An 11,050-nucleotide genomic window follows, 5' to 3' on the forward strand; every position below is an offset into this window, starting at 1 on the left:
TATGGTAGTTATCACATGATTGAAAACCGGGATGTGTAAATATGAGTATCCGGCTCTGGATCATTATACACCCAGTACATTTGTATATATTCCGGGACCTTTCACAAGCTAGGCAACATGTCAGTTGGTAGAGGTATGTAAACTGGTGTATACATTCTGGGAATATCTCACAAACGACAAAGTGATGTTTTAAGTGCTTGTGCCAGCAAATGATAAAACTTGTGTGGCAAACCTGTATACATCCGTACATGCAGCCATGTGCGCACAGTACTGTCACATTTATATATAAGTGGTTTATTTACCCAACTATAGAAATGACAATTGGTAACAAAAAGCAAACGAAAGAAGGGTAAATGGGGAGTCAAGAAATAGCTTGCAGCTAGTCCAGACTGACTCCCGGCATTGAACAATGCGAATGATGACATTAAGAGTGTACAATCATCGATGGGACAGAAATACATACATAACTGGTAAAAGATGTACACACAAAATTCTTATCTACTGCAAGGAAGTCTATACAGCAAACGAAAAGTGGACACGTACCTCTCTAGTATGTTTACAATATAATCACTTGCAATGCTCTACTAAATATTGTGTGTCAAAGGTTTCCTAAAAAGACGTGACGGGTTTTCCGATCTGATTTGAATAGGAATGTAGAAAAGGCATATACCATGTATCATGCGTTTTTACACATTAATGTAGCAGTGGACCCAGGCCCTATGTGTATATACAGTAATTTATCCACGCCTCTGTTAACAGACACGTGGTTACAGCTCTGTTACAACTTTTTGCCGTCTTCCGTGATACAGACCTGTACCATAGGACTGTTACAGGATCTGCATAAGACATGTTTCAGTGCCTGTATCGTTTGACCAAAGTTATCATGATGCATATACTTTAACAGTATTAGCGCAAACCACACATCACAATTTTGAGAACTGTATAGGGCATCACTTTGAGTGTTACCGTTGTTATTTTGTTGTAAAAGGAATAACACATTTTTCTGGTTGCCTCGGGCTTGAAATGTCCATGATATTACTCTATTTATCATGATGATTCCACTGCAATCGAAATAGATTGTATGCACCTTCTCCGTATGATGAACGCTAACGTTGCATGCTATGTATTTTGGTTTTTCTGTCGTCGGTACGTTGACTGTCTCACTCTTTGTTCATTTAGTTGTCTGACTGCCAGCCTACCTACCCGCCTAGCGGCGTACCCAGCTACCTACCTGCATGACTGTGGTTTGGTCAGTACAATATATTCAGTCGGTTTGTCTGATCTGATCTCATCTGTGTGTGTGTGTGTGTCTGTCATCTGCGCACTTGTCTGTCTGTTTGTCTGTCTGTCATCTGCGTGTCTGTCAGTCTGTCTGTCTGTCTGTCTGTCTGTCTGTCTGTCTGTCTGTCTGATCTGGATCTGCCCCTTTGTCTATCCATCCGTTAGTCTGTCTGTCTGTCTAAAATGTGGGTGTCAGTATTTACGCTCTGATGACATTGGCGTGTCTTGACAGATTATACATTCATATATAGACAGAAGTATAGTCTGTATTATATATCAGGTTGTATACAAATTGTACATTGATAGACAGAGAAGTATAGTTATATCACGTGTATTTAGCGATGCCCCACCCTTATCCAGGCCTTCACGCTTGTGTGATCTGATTCGCTCTTCACTATATCATCATAGATCTGCGGCATAGACAGGGCACAATTTGTTAGATGGGACCAACACTGCAAATTCATTCTAAAAGTCTCATTGGCATATCTTTGTGAGTAATTATTACTCTAATTTTGTCATAGAATCACAAAACGCTGCCCATAACTAGGATTATAATTATCTTCCAACAAACATATGTTACTGGCTAATTTTAAAAAATTAGCACCCTGTAGATTACCAAGTGGTATATGTTTTTTGTTTTTTTAAAGATAAATGTATACATTTTCTGCTGCTGACACCTGCTGTTACACTTATTGTAAATAGATTGTGCAATATTAAATAGAAAGAAAAACAGTTACTACACATGTACAGTCTGTAGTGGGTAGATTTACGTAGCGTAATTTGCATTTTAATAAATAAATGTATGGCTGACTCTCACATCCTGAACAGCAAGTACCACCAAAACGTCTTTACAAATACACATGAGACCAAATTTTATGGCAAAAATTGGCCATGTCACCATGGTAGTTTTAATGTTCAACAATATATCACAAAAAAATACAACAGCAATGACTTTTCTCACCCAGAAAAATCACTTTATTTGGTAGGATAATCTCTATCAGCCAACCCACTTTACAATAATCAGATAAGGTCAAGGTTACGGTTGGCTGAAGATCATGTTGAAAAGGATAGAATTTTACTGTGTTCCAGGTCAAAGGTTACGGTTGGCTGAAGATCATGTTGAAAAGAATATAATTTTACTGTGTTCCAGGTCAAAGGGCACTGAAACACAGTTGTACAAATTACATATATGTATGAGTGACAAAGTTCAAGATACTTCTGACTTTACATTGGTTAGGAAATTTTTACCTTGGAGTGAGGAAAGCCTTATTAGCCTTTACAAACCCAAACAAGCTGAAGGTGGGGGCACAACCCCACCAGCCACATGACTGTGGCAGCCCCACCAGAAGCGCTACGCAAAGTTGCACTAGATGCTACCCCAATGCGAAAACTATGGCCCTTAGCCCTTATACCAGCTAGCATCTAAGCCGCAGAAATGTTACATCTGTTCATCAGGTGTGAAACAAAGTATGCCCGGGTAACAGCTGATCCAGTTGGCATAATAAAAGTGGCCCTGGTCTACATCCGCACCATCGGCAAATTTCAAAAAGCCTGTACGGGACACAGACCTGGCAATTCTGTAGCCTTGATCAACAGGTGAAACGGCCTGTGTTCAGTGTTATGTTTGAAAACTGTTATAGCAAGCTGTAATGCCTGCAGATTATCTTAGTCTTATAAACTGAATTGTGCTCAACTGCAGGACTCCCTGAGGTTCCTTTTCACATTGGCCGTCATTTCCCCTATTCAGGAAGCCATGAAAGGCTAAGAGGAACATTGCCCTAAGCAGTGATTGCAGGTACCTTGTGGTGATAGTATGTTCTATAGGTTGGAGTAGCTTATGTAAAATGGGCTGTAGATTGGTAAACCTACAACAATTCTTTGATCAATCTTTTTCATGGCTATCAACTTTTGTGTGAGGAATGATTTTTAGGATCAATGCAGAACACTGATTTATGCGCATGACTAATTGCAGAAAAATATGTTAATATAGTTGTAAAAGCCATTTTCTAATAGAAAGGTAAGCTACAAATAATTACAAGTCTGTGGCCCGTCAGGTAAAGTTGGGCTACGAGTACCTAAATACAATACAAAATACAGACTGAGTATGTCTTCCAGCTCTCTTGTAAGCTTATGTACTATTTGAAGATGAACACAAAGCTTGGCTTGATAGGTCATTCATGGAAGTTGCCCATTGCCTGCTAAAAGATCTACTGGGATTGTTGGATACCATCCAAAACCTGTGGTTTCTGCCATGAACCGAGCTACCATTAATAAGTTACTTCATTCGGCACATCGCCATGAAGGTAAATGTGTAATCACCTGGCTGATGTTGCAGTTGTGAGTCGTGTTGCACATGATTGGCCTGAGATCTAGAGAAAACCTGAATTAACAAGTCCGTGCAACACTGCTTCCGATATTGTCTTTGTAAGCTGTTCTGTATTAATGGACGATCCCTCAGAGTGACTTGATATAGCTCGCACATCGTGAGTATTTGTACCAGATGAGTTTAAATTTGCTAGGGTTAAACCTCTATTTAAAAAGAACAGTCGCTTGGAAGTCGGCAATTACAGGCCTGTCAGCATACTGAGTGTTACATCTAAGATTCTCGAAAGGGCAGTTCATGTACAACTTGAAAAATATCTTAGCGACAATAGCATGATTTATCACCTACAATCTGGCTTTAGGGGTAACTATTCCACCGATACCTGTTTAATTCATTTGCAGGACTATATCAGATCCCAAACAGCTTCTGGAAATTACACTGGCATGCTTCTATTAGATCTTCAAAAAGCATTTGACACCGTTGACCACATTATTTTGTGCAAAAAGCTTAACCTTATGGGTATAGAATCAGTGCAATGGTTCCAGTCTTATCTAACTGGCAGAAAACAGTTAGTTAATGTAAATGAAACGAATTCAGATATCAAGGATATTCACTGTGGTGTTCCGCAAGGAAGTATTCTAGGGCCATTATTATTTCTATGCTATGTGAATGATATGGAAATTTCCATCAAATGTAAACTCCTACTTTATGCTGATGACAGTGCCATTTTAGTGTCACATAAGGACGTGCATCACATTGCCTCGGAGTTGGGCAAAGAACTTGAATCATGTAACAAATGGCTGATTGACAATAAGCTTTCTCTCCACCTTGGGAAAACAGAACTCATTCTATTCGGTTCGAAAAGCAAACTAAGTAAGGTTTCTGAATTCAAAATAACTTGTAATCAACATGATATTCATGCCAGCAAATCTGTCAAATACCTTGGGCTCGATCTTGATCAAAATCTATCAGGGCTCCAAATTGTTCAGAATATCATTAAGAAAACCAATTCAAGGCTTAAGTTCCTTTACAGACAAGCAAATTTTCTCAACCAATACTCCCGTAAAACCCTTTGCTCTGCTCTGATCCAATGTCACTTTGATTATTCATGTTCATCCTGGTACTCTGCTCTTACCACAACTCTCAAAAAGAAACTCCAAATTGCACAAAACAAAATAATACGGTTCATCCTTTCTATGGAGCCAAGATCACACATAGGTGCTGATCAGTTTGATGCCCTGGGTATGCTGGATGTCAAGGGTAGAGTGAGCCAGCTCCGATTCAACCATGCTTTCAAAATATACAATAACTCCAGCCCGGAGTACTTGTCCCATCAGTTTACCAAAGTATCCTCTGTTCATAACTATGGTACTAGGGGAAGTAGGTACAATTTTCACCAGCCAATGATTAAAGGTCAGGCTGCAAATACGTTTTACGCTAATGCTATCAAGGACTGGAATAATCTACCAGTATCGATAAAACAGATATCACAAAGGAATGTCTTCAAGAAAGCAGTCAAATCATATCTGTCCAGTACACTAAGGGACCACTAATACTGGAAACAGCGTGTTTATTCCCTATTAGCTAGTTTGCCTCGATAGCTTTCCTTTTCATCTGTTATTCTTTCCCATTCCATGTAGTCAAATACTTATGCTAATCCTGCCACTTTCTTGAATCACTGTACGGACCCCACTGGAAACAAGTCTTTGACTTTCGTGGGTTATCCAAGTAATTCAACAATTTGTACCAGTTTTTATTTGTATATCTGCACTGTCGATCTTGTTGTTTTACTGAAATAAACTAAACTAACCCCGGCCCCTCAGCGCATCAGTTTACTAAAGTCTCTTGAAATATAGTCCAGAAGTGTTTTATATTTTGCGTAGAGATAATATGAATACTATAATATAGGAAGGGTCTTAATATGTATTTCAATCTTAAATAACACGTTTTCCATTTGCACTGCAATTAAAAATGTTTCTAAAATGTGTAATTTATGAAGTGTTTAAATTAATATTATATTATATCATGCTACTATGCGCCATTCTGATTGGATAATAACTGTGGTAAAATCCCATTTTACCACGGCTGGCTACTGTTGGTTACTGTAGTCCAAATAATTCCACTGATGACCTTGCGATCGAAAGAAACGATCGATCAGTGGCTTCAACATCACTGGCCATGGCTGATAAGGTACAAGTTCTCCCATGCAACGAGCCGTCTCAGCGTCCTACTCTCGTTACGCGTTGAATCATTGTTGAATCAAGCAACACCAATTTAACCATCAGTCAAGTGCGCCAGGATTATTTCAAAACTGTACATTTTCAGGTTCGGTCAATGTTCAATTTGTTAACCATTAAATTAAAGTAGACTGTGTAACGTCGTGTCTCTGATTTACTGTCTCGCGCTTTCTCGATCTCCGATTCAACTGGTTCAACGCCGAGACATCTATTATTAGCAGTGTACAAGATTGTATTGTTCTTATGTAAATATCCAAACAAAATTGTTACTTTCTTTGACCTCTTGCCCCGTTTTCTTTGTTGCTAGTTTTCAACGCGTTTTCGTTATGCATTATATGATGTAAATAAAGTAATTCATCAATGCAATGCAATGCAGTGTATGGTTTGTGTTCATGCAATGTGTGTGTGATTGGGCGACATAAACGTATCCACTCATCAAAATATGCTCGTTCCCGACAATCTATCACCGACGATCTTTTTCTGTACGTGCGAATTCGGCTTTTCAGGCATATAAATAACCACAGAATCACATTTATAAGAAATATACACATATTTTGATATAATATAATAGCAATAACTCCCGCCGAAGGCGGGTATACACTCGAATTTGGTACAATTCGCTCCATATAGCACTCGCCATTCGGCTCGTGCTATATGTCGCGAATTGTACCAAAATCTCGTGTATACCCGCCTTCGGCGGGGGTTATTGCTTAAATAAATGATTGTGTGACCAACCACTGCAAATGAATCCTAAAATTTGAATATGTTCACATGGAAAAAAGTTTCCTCATGGTGCAATTTTGCACTATTTTTTCCATAATAAGTAATATATATATATATTTACTTGTTCATTGATTTGCTAATTTATTTATGTCAGTGATGGGCTAAAAATCCAAGAAAAAAGTGTAGCCAGACCAGCAGTTGTAAGTAGACATCCTGTCAGCCAATTTAACTTATAATAGTCTTTATTTGTGATTTTATGAGTGTCCATGATTCAACAACTTTGTGCACTGGTTCAATTCTGAAGTAAGTATAAATATGGAATAAGTTAATACATGTAGCAACTGCTGGCAAATCTATGTGTTGCTGTATCTGTGTTTCATCTGTGCGTATTTTTGTTAGTGGTTTCAGGGGGGGGGGGCATGGAATAAAAACAAGAAGTCTTAAGGGGGGGGGCAGATAATTTATACCAGTTTTTGTAGGGGGGGGGCACCAATAAAAATCCCTTGCTTCATTAGAAATCCTCCGGCCTCCCCCTGGAAATTAAAAATGTACACTCCCTTATTGGTATAAGAACGAACACTAGCTTCATTTTGTGAGTACTATTCATATGCTAGTTTAGGGGCCCATTTTACCACTGCCAGCCGTGGTAAAATGGGATTTTACCACAGTTATTATCCAATCACAATGGCACATAGTAGCATGATATATATAATATAATTAGGCATATACGTGGCTGTGACTGAACTGATCACAGGTAGGTGAGAATTTTGCTGAAGCTTGTTCCTATTCTCATGATGAAGTTCCCACAGCTAATTGCGCTGTACGTTGACTGTTATACATAATTATAAATTTGCCAGTCTACATTCGGAAATAATCACAATTCATGTAACAACACTTACGTCATTGCCGCACTAGTCATAACAATGGAATACAATATACGTTTCTATTTAACACATATTTGGTTTATAAAAACACGATTGGAACTATTTTGAGATAATTGGATTTTGATTAATTAGTCAAAGAAATTTAAAAAATTGCTACCAGGATAGCATGAGTCTTATACGTAGAGGTACTTTTATTTTTATTTAGAATACATTTCATTATATCTAAAAAATCATGTAAATTATCGATGTAGTTATATCGCGTATATTTAGCAATGCCCCATCTGGATCATCGGCAGTACTGCCGATTTTACATGTCACACATACCGAGCAAATGTCATTAAAATAACGGAACAAAGTCATATTCAGACAAATTCTACTTACGTTTTAAACTAAATTTTATATTATATGTATATCACAAGGTTATAAGCGATAATCTTGGTTGAGAAACCACAGCACCGGTACCGTGCACTACCTTGTCACAGTTTCGAATCTTGTTATTTTAAAATGAAAAACAAATTATGTTATGTAAAACGACACACTACAAATTGTACATGTGTAGTAACTGTTTTTCTTTCTATTTAATATTGCAAAAATCTATTTACAATAAGTGTAACAGTAGGTGTCGGCAGCAGAAAATGAATACATTTATCTTTTATAAAACAAAAAACATAGGTAAGCTGACTTCGCGACAGGTCACGCGATTGCGTAATTTGAGTAACCGTCAGCCGCCATTTGTTGATGCGCGATGAAGAAAAAAGTGCGATGAAATAATGCAGTATTTGTAAAATTCAATTCAAAGATGTAGAAAAATATGTGGAAACCCTTATATGATAAATATATAATCCCACAAAATCAATGTTAGTTTTACGTCATAATGCTTCTCCTATGATTCCGCGGACTACAATTTCCCGATTAACATTAATATATATATATATATATATATATATATATATATATATATATATATATATATATCCAATTCTAGCTATTTGGTGAACGTATGTAGAAGGGGTATGTAGACAAGAGGAACAATAGCATGATGTATGTATGTATGCATGTATGTTTGTTTGTATGTATGTATGTATGTATGTATGTATGTATGTATGTATGTATGTATGTATGTATGTATGTATGTATGTTTTTTCGCTGGTTATTTTTGTTGGTTGGCTTTCTTTAATAGCAAAGAAAACTTAACTTCTGGATTGCCACACATACATTTGGTAATATTTTATTTCTTTAATTTGTAGCTTGATTACTGGTATTACACGTAGTTCCTTTATATCAACTTGTTGGACGATAACTAAGATTGTAAAAAACCGTGCGCCATTTGTAATTGGACAGAATGAAAACCCACAAGTATAAACTAATAGGAATATCAGTTCTATTATTGATTGGGTGTGGAATTGTAGAGTTCGGTTTAACTTCTATTGGTGGTGCAAGTGAAGTGTCACGGATAAATGTTCATCATGAGTTGACCTCGGAAGGTCATACTGGTGAACTGCCACAGCTACAGGCATCTAATGATGTACACAAGATGTATACCTCCAATGTGACCTCACAAGTTACTGCCAATACTGGTCACTACACCAATGCCACTATCGAAGCTAAGTCAATCTACAACCGATATGGGTTTGTTAACGTTCAATTCCTTAACCTAGGATTTCTCAATATAACAAAGAGCTGGATCTGTAATGTTGAGTGTCTTGGAATAATTTCATCGACTCTGTTCATAGTAAATGATATTGAAACTCATCGGCAACTGAAAAGTTGGAATCCACAACTAAACGTAGTTCTTGAATCGTTCGGTACGTCTGATTCTATGAAGTTTGGACAAGCTCAATACCACAGACATGGATTGTTCCGAGCTAAAGTTGTCAACGACCTCCTGAAACATGGTATATCAGTTTTTAAGACCGAGGCTGATGCAGTGTGGTTTGGCAACCCCATCGACTATTTTCGGCGATACAATAATACCGACTTCATCGTGATGCATGATAAGTGTTCGAAAATGAAACCGTCGCAGATGTTAAGGTACTGGTCTTTGCTTATAGCAACTGCTCCTGCTGAGATTTTATTGAGCATTTCTAGTCTAGCTGCTTTCCTGTGTTGTTCTAGTGATTTCCAATTGAGAGTTTGTATCATGTTGTTAACATTTGAACGATTTCTGTATCTGCTAGTAACATACCGGGCAGCACGCCTTTGTACTTTTTCTAGGTTGATTGCATCAGATTGTCTATATGGGTCACAAACAGTTGTGGCATACTCAACCATAGATCTAACAAGTGTTTTGCATGCCTTTTGTTTAATTGCAGTGGATCCTATGTTGAGGTTTCTGCGTAGAAAACCGAGGATTTTGTTTGCCTTATTACATATCAAGTTGGTGTGTTGGTGCCAGTCAAGTTCAGTTGTCAAAATGCACCCCAGGTACTTTTCGGATGAACTGTGTTTTATTGTCTTTCCATTTAATTTGTAGACATTGATTATCAGTGATCGTTTCCTTGTTATTGACAAGCCCTTGGCATGGAGATTGCACATCGTACATACATGTAGAACTTGCATGTGTAGTCATTGTACCACAATGCATCCTTGGGTAAAACCACCAAAAAAACATCGCTTAGTGTATAGGACACGCATGCGTACTAATCATTGAGCCGATATGTTGCCGCTTGTGGGCGCTGTGCAAGCTATTAAACAAAAAATGTAAGTGCATAAAATAAACCATAAACAAATAGCTATAAATATACATTCAAATATAACATAAACTCTGTCTCTTGATACATCCAATACATACGGTATGGCGTCACAACACTGCACCATGGCCACCTTTAAGCAACAGTTATTTGTTAGAAAATTGACTTCTCACTATTGCACGCCATGAGTTGCATTGTGTTATCTTGTGGTACAAAAACTTGCAAGTGTAGCTGTACATGTAAAACATAAGAAATGAAATACCTTAAGATTTACTGGCTCTAAAATCTGTTCCTCCATTGACCTGAACATGTTGAATTGTGTACAAACATAACCATTTTAGGACACTTTGAAATAATATGTGGCAAACACTGTGACTGAAAGTGCCTGACCCAGCCTGTGTCTAGATATTGGATATTCAATGTCCATGTATATAGTTAGTCTAGTTCCTATACATTTTTGTACATATAATGTATGATAACTACGATCATCTCCATTAGAAGTTCCAAATTGATTTATGGTTGAGATCAATAGTTCAATGTTGGGTAAACACTAAATTCTTTTATTGAGGGGTGGGGTGAGAGGAGGTCTTTTATAATGAAATCTGTTTTCTACTCCAATACAAACATTTCTAAAAATGTTAAATTGAAAAATTGGAAAAAATTTGTTATGCATGGCCCTAAAATACATTATTGTGCCAACAAAAAAAGCTATTTTTTCCTCACTACATACTGGCTTTGTATTCATAGCACTACTGATTTGAAATTGATTGTGCTGTCTGCAACAATTTTACCAATTTAGTTAGAAGGGGTGAGGAAGGGGTTCTGAGGCCTTACTAAAAGAATTAGTTTTTTTACCTACTGATCTCACCCCTAATATGTTGATTTATCATACATGTACAAACTATTGAACTG

Source organism: Glandiceps talaboti, chromosome 6 (genome assembly GCF_964340395.1).
Source record: "Glandiceps talaboti chromosome 6, keGlaTala1.1, whole genome shotgun sequence".
In the NCBI taxonomy this organism is placed as follows: Eukaryota; Metazoa; Hemichordata; class Enteropneusta; family Spengelidae; genus Glandiceps; species Glandiceps talaboti.